At 49.4% G+C, this 14,460-nt stretch overlaps 1 long non-coding RNA gene across 1 annotated transcript in view; it reads right to left on the bottom strand.

Moving 5' to 3' along the window:
* The window catches only part of LOC123646483, a 28,387-nt gene extending 26,491 nt beyond the window's left edge, over positions 1-1,896 (bottom strand). Inside the window, exon 1 of the long non-coding RNA XR_006737915.1 lies at positions 1,809-1,896. This is a non-coding gene — a long non-coding RNA (uncharacterized LOC123646483). The remainder of the gene's footprint in view (positions 1-1,808) is intronic.
* Positions 1,897-14,460: the final 12,564 nt, after the last annotated feature.

The following is a 14,460-nucleotide window of genomic DNA, read 5'->3' as shown; positions in this document are numbered from 1 at the left end:
AGATTTAGAGTCTTATGTCCCTCCCATTATCTTCATTTCTATCATTTACCTCTTATTCCAGGGATTCTCAAACTTTCATGTGACATGGATCACATTCTCTCTCAAAACATCTGATTCACCCACTTCTCTTCTGCTTGTGTGTTTTTCTGTTTGTCCTGCAATGGGAGGGGATGAGGGGTGTGCTACAAGGTGAACCTTCCATAACTTAAAGGAGGACTGCTATGCTTTTAAGATGATAATACATAAGGGTTTTAAGTGAGATAATGTATGTAAATAATTGCACAGTGGCTGACATACAGTAGATGGACAATACATGATATTAATATATATCATTATAACTCATCTGTGTTATAAAATTGTAGACACCAAAACATTTCAAAAACCAAGACTACTGGGGGGCAAAACACTGATAACCTGCAGTGCAACCTCTGCACAAAGTCTCTGCACCAAAGCAGATTCATACTTGTTTTGAAATGTGACAGTGGTACTGCAAGTAACTAACTCAAAGTTATTACATGACAGATACAGGTAGACACTGAACTCAAATCAGTTACTTTTTACTTCTTGTGAAAATTCCTAGTAAAAATGTTGGTAAGGGATTAAGGACGATCAAATGAAGAGGTGACAAAGATTTTCTTTATTCAAAAAGTCTGTTTCAAACAAATATAAAACATACAACCTGAAACAATTACAGACAGGGTGACAGATGTGGGGGGAAATATTAATTTAAAACTAATGGTTAAAATAAGAACTCTCACAATGCGTATTTCAGATATTTGTATTATTCGTCAAAGATTGAGTCATGATAAAAAACATTAAAATTGCTTCAGGTAAACAAGCCCTCAGGAGTGTAAGGAATGCTTATTTTCCAACATTCTGAGATAACTACTGTGCAAAAGCAGAGATTCAGATGTATGTCATGAGAGTTAAATACAAATTAATAAGACAAGGCATATCGTATGTGAATATATCATACCATAATTTCAGATCTCATCCCTTTCCACACTAGTTTAATTACTATTTTCCTGAATTAGATTTGACTCATAAACCACCTTGAGTACCTTCTATGTATGTGACAGTCCATTTTCTTCTTCCTTCTATTCTTAATATGACTTATAAAAAAATAATAAGAGCACACTAGGAAAAGCAAAGCAGAAACAAAGCAAACTAAACACAGAAACTGTCTAACTTCTATCATAGGAAATAACAGTCAAAATCAATGATGAATGAGGTTTTAGGTTATTTATGAATTTCATTTAAATCCATGCTTTGGGCACATGAGGTTTCAAAACCTAAGGTACATGGTACTTGAGCTCCAAATACTAAAACTACCATTTCTAATAGGCAACTTTTATACTGGCAGCTTTTAAAAAATAGTGACGGGCATGCATTACACATATTCCTTCTCCTAGTAGAATGAAGAAAAAACAAATAAATTTAGAAAGAATTCTTAAGGTTAGACTGTCACTGGGAACACAAGACAGCCTATATCAGAACACAGTACGGAAATACCTTTATTGAGACTACAGGTTGAGGATCTGTGTTTCCTAAATCAACTTGAAATTAATGTATTGTAAGAAGGAGCTCAACTTGTGTTTACCTATCTTTGCTGTGCTCATTATGAGCCAGGCACTGTTTCAGGTGCTTTAAAAATGGTACCTCATCTAATCTTCACAATAACCCTATGAGTTTGCTGCAATTACTATCCCCCTTGTTTTTCCTATAAGGAAACTGAGACAAGGCATGGCAAGTTAAAGTGATTTGCCCAAGGTCACTGTGCTAGTAAAGGACAGAGGAGAGATTCAAACCTGAGCTGTTGTGTCTCAAAGTCTGTGCTCTTCATCATTTTGCCATGCTACCTCTAATGACAAAGGAAAAAAAAAAAAAAAGCCAAACGAACAAAAAAACCCCTATCACCCTGTAAAAAAAATTAAATAGTAAATCCAAGTTAAGGTTTGCAAACAGTGAAAAGTTTTTAACTATCAAGGATAAGACTATTTTCTCCATTTTTTTTTTTTTAAGACACAGCCTCTTTGCTTAAATGTAATGATGGTCTCTGTGTAGAATTCAATTGAAGGACAAGGAAGACAAAGACAATCTGACATCAGAGCATTAGGGCTTTAAGTAAGCAAGTTAGAGCAGCATTTCATACTTCTATTACAAATGTTAAAATTCTTAGTTCGCTCCAATTAGTGTCTCAATTAAGGTATGCCAAAGGGTATGAATGCCCATATTATACATTATCTGAGCAACCCTAAAAAGAAAAAAGGGGGGGTTACAAAACAGTAAGAGTTCAAACAAACATATGTCATTTACTGAAGCATGCAAGATGATATCTATTCAAAGCACCAACATAACCACATCCTAGGAATGTGTAGTATGAACTAAAGAGCTAAATTTTAACATTTTAATTGATTTTTCTTTGTAAAGCTGGAAGGACATGTATGCTTATTTAAATACCTCACAAATGGTAATTGCAAAAATAAGGTGCCCAATTTAGAGAATGTAAAAGGGAGATTCAGTTTTCACATCAGCAATTTCTACAGAAAACAAAGACATTGTAAAATACAGAAATCCTCTTAATCTCATACTTAAATAAGAAAAATATTTTGATTCTGTCATAATTACAAACTATATCTTCTGATCTGATTCTGTATCCTGTTCATCTTATAAAGATGAGTCAACCAAAAATAATGACTGTAATGTAATCTGCATCAATTAGTCAAAGACAAGTAAAATAATATGCCTGTACAGAAAATCATATTTTATCTCCTGCATGTACAAATCAGACATTCAGAAGAATTACAAATATGACCTTGCCTACCAGAAAGCACTCAAACCTTTAAACTTTTAAAGTACAACCAACATTCTCTCTCTGATAACTTCAGACCATTAATTAGAACCAATGACCCCAAAATCTGAAAAGTTTAAACGTTCCATTATTAGTAAGCTGATACTACCGTGCTTCTCAGTTTAAAAGTAAACAAGTAAACATTAATTTTCTGCCTGTGGACAAACAAATTAGATTATTTTTAAGAATTGTCTTGCCTCATGAGACACAGCGACTGTGGGGTGCAGAATGCCACAGTGAGGCAGAGCAAGGACCCAGGACCTTCCTAAAAACCCAGCCTGCCTGTAGGATGCCCGCTCCTTGAGGGGGCCACCTGGGCATCACTTCCAACCTCACAAACATCCTTATTACCAGGGACAATGTTTACACTTTGTATGACATAGGGTACTACATACTCAGGATAGGACACTGGGGACTGTGTACACACTGCATCTGACAGTGGGTGCTGGGTACACAGCTTATGTGACAAGGATACTACATACACACCAAATATGACATCAGGTACTACAGACACACTATATGTGACACCAGGTACTGTACTAGGTACACACTGTATGACACTGAGTATTGCATACATACTGTACATGACAGCAGGGTACCTTGTACACACTGCATAGAGCATCAGGTACCGCATACACACTGTATATGACACTGGGTACTGCATGCACACTGGTACTGTATGTGTACAGCATAGAACACCAGATGCTGCACATACACTGTATATAACACTGGTTATGTACACAGGGTACACAGCAGAAGTGACAAGGATACTGTACACACCATATATGACAACACTTATTACATATACAATGTATAGGATAGTGGGTCCTGCATACACACCGTATATGACAATGGGAACTGGGTACACAGCAAAAGTGACAAGGATACTGTGTACACACTGTATATAACACCAAGTACTATGTACACATTGTATGTGATGCCAGATGCTATGTATATAATGTATATGACACCGAGTACTGTGTACCCAGCATGACAAAGATACTGCATACACAGCAGTCCTATGTATATGCTATATACGATACATTGTATACTGCGTACTCAGCATGACAGGGATACCATCTACACGTTATATGACACTTGGTACTATGTACATACCCCATGATACCAAGTACTATGTATATACTCTATTTATGACACTGAGTACCGTATGCACAGCATAAGTGACGAGAATACTCCCTACACACCATGTATGACATGCGGAACTATGTATACACTGTTGTATATGACACCAAGTACTTCGTATACACTGTATGAGACAACCGGTAGCGCTTGCATACACAGCGTGACAAGGACAGTGTGTACACACAGTACAGAACACTAGGTACTATGAACACACTGTACATGGCATTGGGTACTGTGTAATACTCTATATGACACTCGGTACTGCATACACAGCTTAAGGACAAGGATGCCGTGCACACACAGCATGACTCTGAGTACACACCACATACAACCCCGCACAGGACGCCGTGTAAAACACCAGGTGCTGTGCACACACCGCAAAGCGCCTCCACAGCCTGGCTCTGAAGAAAACCGCGAGGGAGGACAGAGCAAAGGACAGTTCGCGGCCCGGCCGTCCCCAAGGAGCCCCCTCGTCCCAGCGCGGCCCGGCAGCTTCTCCCCAGAGCTCCGGCGGGAGGAGGGCGGCGGACCCCACGGGACAGTCCCGGAGGCCTGCGAGGACCCGTTGAGGCAGCGGCGGCCTCACCCCCGGGATCGCCCGCAGCCCCCGGGACAGGCACGGACCCCCGCCTGGCCTCGGCCCAACCCTGCGCCGCGGCTCCCACCGCCCACGGCGCCCGGAGACTGCGAAGCGTCCTCTCCTCTCCGCCGTCCACACGCCGGGCCCGCGCTGCCGCCGGCCCCACCGCGCACGGCCGGAGGCCTGGCCGGGCGGGCGGCTTGGGGCCCGGCGGACGTGATCACGCGACTATGCAGCTTCCCGGCCCGACCAGGCCCCGCGCCGTCCTCCCGGGCCTCCGCCCCGCGCCGCCGAGCTTTCCCCACCATTATACTCCGGCTCCGCCGCCGCCACGCCCGGCCCTCCCTCCGGAGCCGCCGGTTCCCGCCGCCCGGCGCCTCTGGGGCCTGAGCCGGCGCCAGGCGGGCGCGGGGGGCGCCATGTTGGCAGCGCGTCCGCACTGTCTGTGTGTCCTCCGAGCGGTGGCCACGGCCAGGCAGGAAGTTCGGCGCCGTCGCCGGAAAGGTTGGCGTCCCCGCGGGCCGCCCGTCCCTGCCGCCCGGCCGGGCTGTGCCCGCCAGAGCCCCGCGCGCCGCTCCTACCTCCGCTCCGTCCCGGCTCCGGCGCGCTGCCCGCAGCCGCTTCAGCGCGTTCCCGCGCAGCCGCACGCGCCCTCCGTCCGCACGCGCGCTGAGGGGCAGCCGGCTCCGCGGTCCCAGCGCCGCTGGTTCTGCAGCCACAAAACCGGCCACCTGGTTCTAGCATCTTTTTAATCCGTCGTCAGGAGGAATTGCAGACAGGTGCTGCACTCCCGTTCCGTGCACAGGCAAGCAGCACCTCAACAAGAACAGGACCAGCCCTTGCCAATTTGGCAAGAGCACCGCAAATTTGCGTTCCAAGTAGGTTGTCTATCAGTCAGTCAGTCTGCATCTGACATCTAACGGGAGGAGACCCCGCACACCTGTGGTTTAAGAAAGTATCAGCGATAGGCATACTTTTATAATGCTCGCATATTTTCCCTCTTGTCCTTTCTCCCAGGAGTTTGGAAGGAAGACATTTTGGCTAAGACGTCTTGCTCTCGTCATCAGTGGGCACGTGCACCTATACTTAGTTCCAGTTACCAGCAGTCAAGTGAGGTCTGAAAATAGGCGAGTACAGTACAGTAAGATATTTTGAGAGAGACCACAGTCACATAACTTTTGTTATAGTATTTTGTTATAACTCTTCCATTTTATTATTATTGTTGTAAATCTCTTATTGTGCCTAATCTATGAATTAAACTTTATCATAAACATGTATGTGTAGGAAAAAATCATAGTATAAGTAAGGTTTGATAGTATCCTGGTTTCAGGCGTCCACAGGGGGTCTTGGAACCCCTACAGCTTAAGGGGGGACCACTATACCTGAGAATCATCAGAAAGAGACTGTTCTAGAAATTTTGGGAATCTAATCCAATTTATCAATTAGCTTTCATTGCTGGTCTCTAAGATTAAGTTAGAACTTAGAAACAGGTGGTACTTGAATAGGTCTATGATGTACATCAGTCAAACATGATCTTTCAAACCATTCACAGCCCTTGTTCTCATACATCCCAGAGTTTTTGTCTATCTCAAAGACCATCACAAAATAATTTTAACTTATTTTGATTTTAAGGATAAATATATGCCATTAAAATTTAGTAGAGAGGTTAAAGAATGTGAGAAGAAAAGCAAGCCATAACTGGTTTGAACATTGGACTTCCAACAATGAAAAGCTTTAAGTGAATCGCCTTTCTTTTTTTTTAAGTCTGGTACTTAATTTATAAAATAGAGGACTGTATGGTTCTATATATTAATATTTCACAGAGACCACTCGAGTAAGACAGCATCATATATGTGTAGGAAAGTAGTGGCTGCATAACTGCACATTTTTCTCCTCTTATACTTTGTGGGCATCATTTCAATTTTTGTACCCACATACCATCTCTCATTCAACGTAATGTAAATTAGGTAACTTATCTATGAATTTCTAAATGGTTTTGCCTAGCATTTAACCCTTGGCTCTGTTTTCCCTTTACAATGGTTCTATTTATCTCTTTTGTCCTTCAGCTGAGTGAATGTGTGTGTGGGTCTGGTGGCCAGGGGCTGGAGGTTGGGGGGAAGTCCAGAAGACCAAAAGAGTTATTTCCATGCAACCTAATTCGGATTAGGTTGAATTTATGAATTTATCTACTAGATTGTGAAGAGAGGGCAAGAGACTAAGGTGGTGAGGGGAAGGAAGGGAAAGGGAGAGTAATGGGGCATGAGGTATGGTTTTTCATCAACTAGTTTCAGAGCCGGGACCACCTAGGGAAGGACCCCTAGGCATGGCCCTCCAAATTCTTCCTTGCCCCAACGAACACTCTCTGTGTTTCATAACACCTGACCAGTATACCACTTCTCCAGATTCTGCATTGAGAAATGTTATATAAATAGAGAAAGCATGGATCAGTCAACAAACTGGAGTGGAAAATTTGTCTCTGTAAAAATTAAATATATCCTTACATTACACTACACTCTTTTTACAAAGTCCAAATCACTTAAGTAATACAACTGTAAAAACACAAGATTTTTTTCAAAAGCTATAAGAAAATATAGGCACCTGTTTGTAAGATTGAGCATGGAGAAGAATATCCAAAGCCCTAAAGCAATGGGGAAAAAAATCACACGCACACAAAGACTGATAAATTTGAGTATGTAAAACTTTATAAATCCTATATGTGAAAAACAAGTATAGTCCTACTCTAAAATATGTCCATAAGAAGTTTCTTGTAATACCCTTTCTCCTACTTTCTTTGTATAATAAAGACCAACTCAAATTTCTTAGGACTTGCTAATGAGCCACGTGGGCAACTTGAGACCAAGGTGGATAATGATGAGCTAAAAGTTGTAGTGGAAACGAATCCATCTCAATGGATGCGTGAATGAGCCAGCAGCAAGGTTTGCTGTTACTGTTCCAGTGGCATTGGATCATTTGAAACAAATTGGCAAGGTAAAGAAGCTGGATAAATGGGTTCTGCATGAATTAAATGAGTGTCAGGAGAGAAATCACCCCAAAGCTTGCTTTTCTTTGCTGTCACAACATAAAGATGAGCCATTTTTACACCATATTGTTATGTGTGATGGAAAATGTATTATTTTTGACAATTGCAAGCATTTGGCACAATGGTTGGATAAAGATGCAGTGCCAAAACACAGTCCAAAACTGAATATTCATCAAAAAAAGCTAATGGTGCCTGTTTGGTGTCCAGCGCTGGTATTATCCACTACAGCTTCATGAAGCCTGGTCAGTGGATTACAGTGGATGTCTACTGCAGCCAATTGGATGAAATGATGAGGATGCTTGAAATTAAGCAGTGATATTGGTTGATAGAGACAGGCCAGTCCTCTTGCAAGACAATGCTCAACCACACATTGCACAAACAACACTGCTATAACTGCAGAGGCTGGACTTGGAAACTCTGTCATCCACCGTATTCACCAGACCTTGTACCAACTGACTACCACTTTCAGGGTTTGGACCACATCTTGTGAGGAAAAATACTCAATTCTCAACAAGCTATGGAAAACACCTTTTGAGATTTCATTGCCATTTGCTCTCCAGGCTTCTTCGTTGCTGGCATAAAGAAGCTACCATTAAGATGGCAAAACTGTGTCAGTAGTTTAGGCATATACTTTGATTAATTGTACTACTTCTTGTTTAAGATATAATAAACAATACTTTTGATTAAAAAGTCAGACATTTCATATTTAATGACTTAAATATATCTGATAAGGGATTGATACTCAGAATATGTAAAGAACTACAACTCAACAAGAAAATCACCGAAATAAAAAATGGGCAAAGGATCTGAGTAGATATTTCTCCAAAGAAGATACACAAGTTGCCAATAAGCACACAAAAAGGTGTTCAATATTACTACTTATTAGGGAAAAGCAGTCAAAACCACAATGAGGACCGGGCGCGGTGGCTCACACCTGTAATCCTAGCCCTCTGGGAGGCCGAGGTGGGTGGATCGCTCGAGGTCAGGAGTTCAAGACCAGCCTGAGCGAGACCCCGTCTCTACTAAAAATAGAAATAAATTATCTGGACAACTAAAAGTATATATAGAAAAACAATTAGCCGGGCATGGTGGCGCATGCCTTTAGTCCCAGCTACTCGGGAGGCTGAGGCAGTAGGATCGCTTAAGCCCAGGAGTTTGAGGTTGCTGTGAGCCAGGCTAATGCCACAGCACTCACTCTAGCCTGGGCAATAAAATGAGACTCTGTCTCAAAAAAAAAAAAAAAAAAAAAAACCACAATGAGAAGCCAGGCGCTGTGGCATGCTCCTGTAGTCCTAGCTACTCAGGAGGATTGCTTGAGCTCAGGAATTCAAGACCAGCGTAGATAACATACCAAGACCCCATCTCAAAACACACACACACACACACACACACACACACACACACACACACACACACACTGAGATACCACTTCCTAGGCATTAGGATGGCTATTACCCAAAAAAGAGAAGATAATAATGTTATGGAGAAACTGGAAGCTTTGTGCATTGCTGGTGGTAATGTGAGATAGCACCACTGCTGTGGAAAACAATATGGCAGTAGCTCAAAACATTAACATGGCATTAATATATAATCCAACAATTCTACTTCTGAGTATATACCCAAAAGAAGTGAAAGCAAGAATTCTAACAAGTATTTGTACTCCCATGCCGGGATCCCAGCAGTGTGGGGGCAAAGTTTCCATGCTGCCCTTCCCTGCCAATTGATCGGTGTCTGCCAGTCAATCTTTGTGCAAGTGCTCTCAGCTGGGAAAAATGCCACCAGCCTGCAGGAAAGGCGAGGGGAGGGACATCGGAGGGTGCAGCCTTCCCAGTGCTCAGGAAAAGACAGGGGCAGGTCCCAGGGCCCGCGGGGTCCTTCCTTCTCCTAGGGAGACTTTGGTGGGGGGCTGTGCTGCCAGTTCCCCAGGAACAGGCTGTGTCAATGCCCCAGCGTGCAGGCTTCCTGGAGTGCCTTTGCATTGGGCCCACAGGGGTCTGCTGAGCCGAAGGTGTGAGGCTGGGTGTAGGGTTGGTTCCCGAAGACACTGGAAGCCCTGCCTGGCCGGACAGTGCTGGTCCCTCTGTCCCCACCCATGGGGGAGGGGAGGATGACCTCAGAGCCTAGCAGCGGGTGAATAAGCTGTGCCCCCACCCCCACCCCCTGGGGGCCACGCTGGGTTCCACTCGGTGTCCCTGCAATGCCAAGATTTCCCAGCAGGACTCAGGCCTAGTGTGTCTTGGGGTCCTGGAACCCTGTCCTGCCTGGACTCTGGGCAGCATGTGCCCCTCAAGGGCTGGAGCCATAAGGGGCCTGTGGTCCTTCCATAGGGGACAGCACAGCAGCCGCAAGCCAACTCAGTCTGGGAAGGGTGACTGCGGGCCTTGAGCAGCCCTGGAGGGACCCCCACTCTCTCCTGCAGACCCATAGGCCAACAGCACCTCCAGGTCCCCGGCAGCACCTATGCAGAGAAATCCCCTGGAACAGAAGGTGCCGGGGGACCCTGGGGTCTGAAGTCACCCTCAGAGGCCTGGCGGGCAGCTCAGAGCCCACCTGTGAGCAGGGGTCCGCGCCAGCTGAGATTCTGCCCTGTGTCGGGAGCCCCCCACTCCTGTTGGGAGCTGGGTTCTTATGCAGATGGGGGGCAGATGGAGGGACCTCCCGGCAGGCCCCCGGGGCCTTTTCCCCTTTGTTTCCTGCACTGCAGTGTGTGTGTGTAGGGCCTTGTCACCCTCCCTGGAAACTACACCCCCTCCTCATTGTCATGTGGGGGCTGAGCCTAGACACTGGCTGCCCCCCAGGTGGATGGGACGTGGGGACATCTACATGGGACATGCACACCGGGGTTGTGACGGTGGGGTCCCACCAAGGCACTCGTCCTCTCCTGGGAGGATCTCTGTGCCCCCCTACCCTACTCCATGGTCAGCCTGTCGCCCTTGATGGTTTTCAGGGGCCAGAGACCTCTCCTGGGGGGCTATAGCCTTCACCCGCAGGGAGCCACTACTGTGGTGGGTGGGGGTGGACCTGCCCAGTGCTAAGTCCCTGGGGGCTTTGGGGGGCACCTGTGGCAGCATGAGCTCACCCCCAGCCCCCAGCCCAGAAGGACCCTCAGCCCCCAAGAGCCTCTGCTGCTTCAGGGGCTCGTCCCAACAGGCCTGGGTGATCTGACGAGCTGGGCCCAGCATACACTGTTGGGCTGATGGGCGCGTGTGCGCCTTGGATGTAGGCATGGGGCCAGTGGGACAATCATGGGTGTGTGCAGATGCCCATTTGGGGCAGTGATGACCAGCGAGAGGATGCCCAGGGCCGAGGGTGGGGTGGATGGGCTGCAGTCAGGGAGGGCTTCCCGGAGGCAGTGTCCAAAGTGCCCTACGAAGGCTGTGCTGAGGAATGACCCTACTAAGTCCCAGGCACAGGCATAGGAGATGGCCCAAGATGTGGTCCTCCAGCTAGAACAATGAGAAATAAGGCTACGGGCACCTCCCTGGGATCAGGCAGGGCCAACATGGGGAGAAAGCAGGAGAGGTGGCCCAGGCCCCTTGGGCAGGGCCTGGGGGTTCCAGGTGCATCTCGAGGAACAGTTTCCCTTTGCCCTGGGCCAGGGCTATCCCATGAGCCCAGGGCCACAGGGAAGCTGCAGCCCCCAGTCCTGGGCTAGTGAGGCCTCCCAGCTTGGCTCAGCACTAGAAGGGCCCATTTGCCAATCTGTCTCCCCCCAGGGCTCTGATGGCAGCACTGGGTCCCAACTTGCTTCATTCCACCTGGCCTGGGACTCAGTGGCTGGGGGCCAGTCAGTGGGTGACAGGACAGAGCCCGTCCTGGGACGGCACTGACTGTCAGATGTTCTGGGGGCTGGACTTGCTTGGTGGTGGGGGCACTGTCTGGCCACCTGTCCTGGCCAGACATCATGCTGTGGGGACACTGGAATGTGCTTGTGTCTCCACCTTGGCCAGGCCCACTGCCTGGGACCTCCCCCAGTGAGCTCTGTCTGCAACCACAGAGCCTGAAGGATCAGTGTGACCCCGAGCTTCCGGCCAACACACCCCAGGCTCGGGAGGGGATTTCTCAGAGGGATGGTAACTATCTTCATCACTGTCCACAGTGCAGGCCTGTCCCCTGGGTCCTTCTGCCCCTGGCAGGCAAATCCACATATGCCCCTGTGGGGCACCTGTGTCTTGCATCACCTGCTGTGGCCCTCCCGATTGGCAGGGGCACCTTGATACCCTCGGTCCCCACAAGTTTTCCACGTGGCCTATGTGCTCATCAAGTTTGCAAACTTGGGCAGCGGGGCCGCTGTGACCATGGTTTCTTGAGGTCTCGGTCACCAGCCCGGCCCTCATGCCCAACCCCTGTGTGGGTCAGGACCATCTGTGTGAGGACCGAGAAGCAAAGGGGAATTCATCAGGTCACCCCCGACTTTCAGCACAGCTAGGCCCAGGGGCTGGTGGTGGCAGGAATCTCGGTGCCATCTCCTGGCTCCTTCTGCGCTGCCTTCATGTTTGACAGCTCCCTGTGGTGGTGACACAGGTCCCTGGTGGCTCCCAGCTGGCTTCCTCCCAGCTGAGCTGCCTGTGTCAGGAGAGCCGGGTCCTGGAACTCACTCACCGGCTGCCTTTGGCCACCTGCCACCCTGATGGGTCAGGTTGGCAGGATGGGGATGCTCCAGTTTGGCGGCCTGGTCACGTGTCCCCCAAAACTCCCTGGCCCGAGAGTGGAGGAGGGGCAGTTCTCTCACAGGCAGTGGGGGACTGCCCCAAGGAAGGACATGAAGACAGTCCTCCAAGGGGAGCGGGAGATACTTGCTGTCTAGACATGTCCCAGGGAGAGGGGTGCAGGGGTGTAGGTGGTGAGCCGGTGCAGCTGTGCACACCCAGCGTGGCCGGCGGGGCAGGAGCTCCTCCTTCAGCAGGGTTCAGTGACCTTTTCCCCAAGTCCCACTGGCTGGTGGAGCCTTGGCTGGGTGACCTGTCGAGGGCACAGCATTCCCACCTCAAGATGAGGTGGCCGGGCTCAGGCTCAGGTGACCAGTCCAAGAGGCAGCCTTCCAGGTGCTCAGGCTCAGGGAAGTCAGGGAGCCCAGGGGCCCCGCCTCTTGGCCCACGGGCTTTTCTGGTGGCCTCAGCACTCCTTTTCCAGCCCTTTCCTGCAGCCTCCAAGAGGGGCTGCCTGGAGCGGTTTGGGCCGCGGTCACGTGGGATGACGACGCCATCTGCACCACTGAGTACTCACGCATAGTGTCCCTGGAGAATGGCGAGGTGAGTCCGAGGACAGCGTAGTGGTGGGTTCTGCCGGTCTGCTCCTGGCGGCCACACCTGGCCTCACCGTCCACACCTTCTGCAGATCATGGTGTCCCTGGTGAATGAGTGCCCAGGGGCCATGAACTACTCCTACTCGCCACTGCTGCGCAACTTCACCAAAGCCACCAACGTCCGCCTACGTTTCCTGCGCACCAACACACTGCTGGGTCACCTCATGGGCAAGGCGCTGCGGGACCCCACAGTCATGCACTGGGTGAGCCCACCCTGTCTAGCATGTGGGGCAGCCCCTGGCGGATGGGGGGGGAGCCGGCTCTGGGGGGCAGCCGGGACCTGAGGTCCTGGGACGTGGGTGGGTGAGCCTGGGCCCTGGCGCTCAGGGGCCTGCAGTGCAGTATTATTACGGCACCAAGGACATCAGCATCGGCAGCCGCTGAATCTGCCATGGCCACGTGGTTGTCTGCAATGCCAAGGTCCCTTCGGACCCTCTCAGGAAAGGCCATTTCAGGTGAGGCCCTTTCAGCTGAGGCCACTCTCAGGTGAGGCTGCTGTCAGCTGGGGCCCCCTCAGGTGAAGTCCTTTTCAGGTGAGGCCCTGTTAGCTAGGTCCCTCCAGCTGAGGCCCTGTCAGGTGAGGCCCCTTTCAGTCCTTTTCAGGTAAGGCCCCTTCAACTTTGGCCGCTTTCAGGTGAGTCACCTCTCCGATGAGGCTCCTTTAGGTGAGGCCTCTCAGTGAAGCCTGCTCAGGTGAGGTCCTCTCAGTAGCTACGTCAGCTGAGGCACTCACAGCTGAGGGCCCCTTTCAGGTGTGACACCTCTCAGTTGAGGCCCTTTTATGCTGAGGCCCTTCCCAGGTGAGGCCCCTCTCAGTTGGGGACCCTGTCAGGTGATGTCCTTTTCAGCTGAGGGACGCTCTCAGCCGAGACCCTTTTCAGCTGAAGCCCTTTCAGCTGAGGGGCCTCTCAGGTGAGGGATCTCCGAGAAGAGAAGAAGTGCCTTACAGGTGAGGCCCTTTAAGCTGAGGACCCCCCCCCCCAGGTGAGGCTCCTCTCAGGTGAGACCCACTCACCCGAGAACACTTTCAGTGCAGGTCTCTGTCAGGTGAGTCCCCTTTAGGTGAGGCCCTTCCAGCTGAGGGTCCTTTCAGCAGAGGCCTCTTTTACATAAGGCCCCTTTCTGATGAGACTGTTAAAGGTGATCCCCCTCCCAGGTGAGACCCCTTTTAGGTGGGGCCCTTTCAGCACAAGCCCCTCCCAGGGGCCTCCCCATTTTCCTGAAAGACACAGGACAGTGAGCCCATCTGAGTTTGAATTTCCAGATCCTGGCTCCGAAGATGCTGAACTTGGATTTTAACTGGTTCTCCAGCAAGGCCAGGAGGGAGTGCTCTCCACCGCCCCCCCCTCATGAGCACCGAGGGCTGCAGGGCCGGTGCCGGCTGGCAGGGGGCGGAGCGCCCGTCATGCCCCGCGGCTTTGCATGCGGCATTACAGGTGGCCCGAGAGGACGCAGTGCCGCCATGTTAGCTTTCCCAGTACTAGCCATCTGCCGCTTGCTGGCCGGGCCTCAGACCCGAAGCGAGTGCGACCTCCTTGTCC

Source organism: Lemur catta, chromosome 10 (genome assembly GCF_020740605.2).
Source record: "Lemur catta isolate mLemCat1 chromosome 10, mLemCat1.pri, whole genome shotgun sequence".
Classification (NCBI taxonomy): Eukaryota; Metazoa; Chordata; class Mammalia; order Primates; family Lemuridae; genus Lemur; species Lemur catta.
Note: the sequence above shows the minus strand (reverse complement) of the source record. Positions and strands in the feature narration are given on the sequence as shown.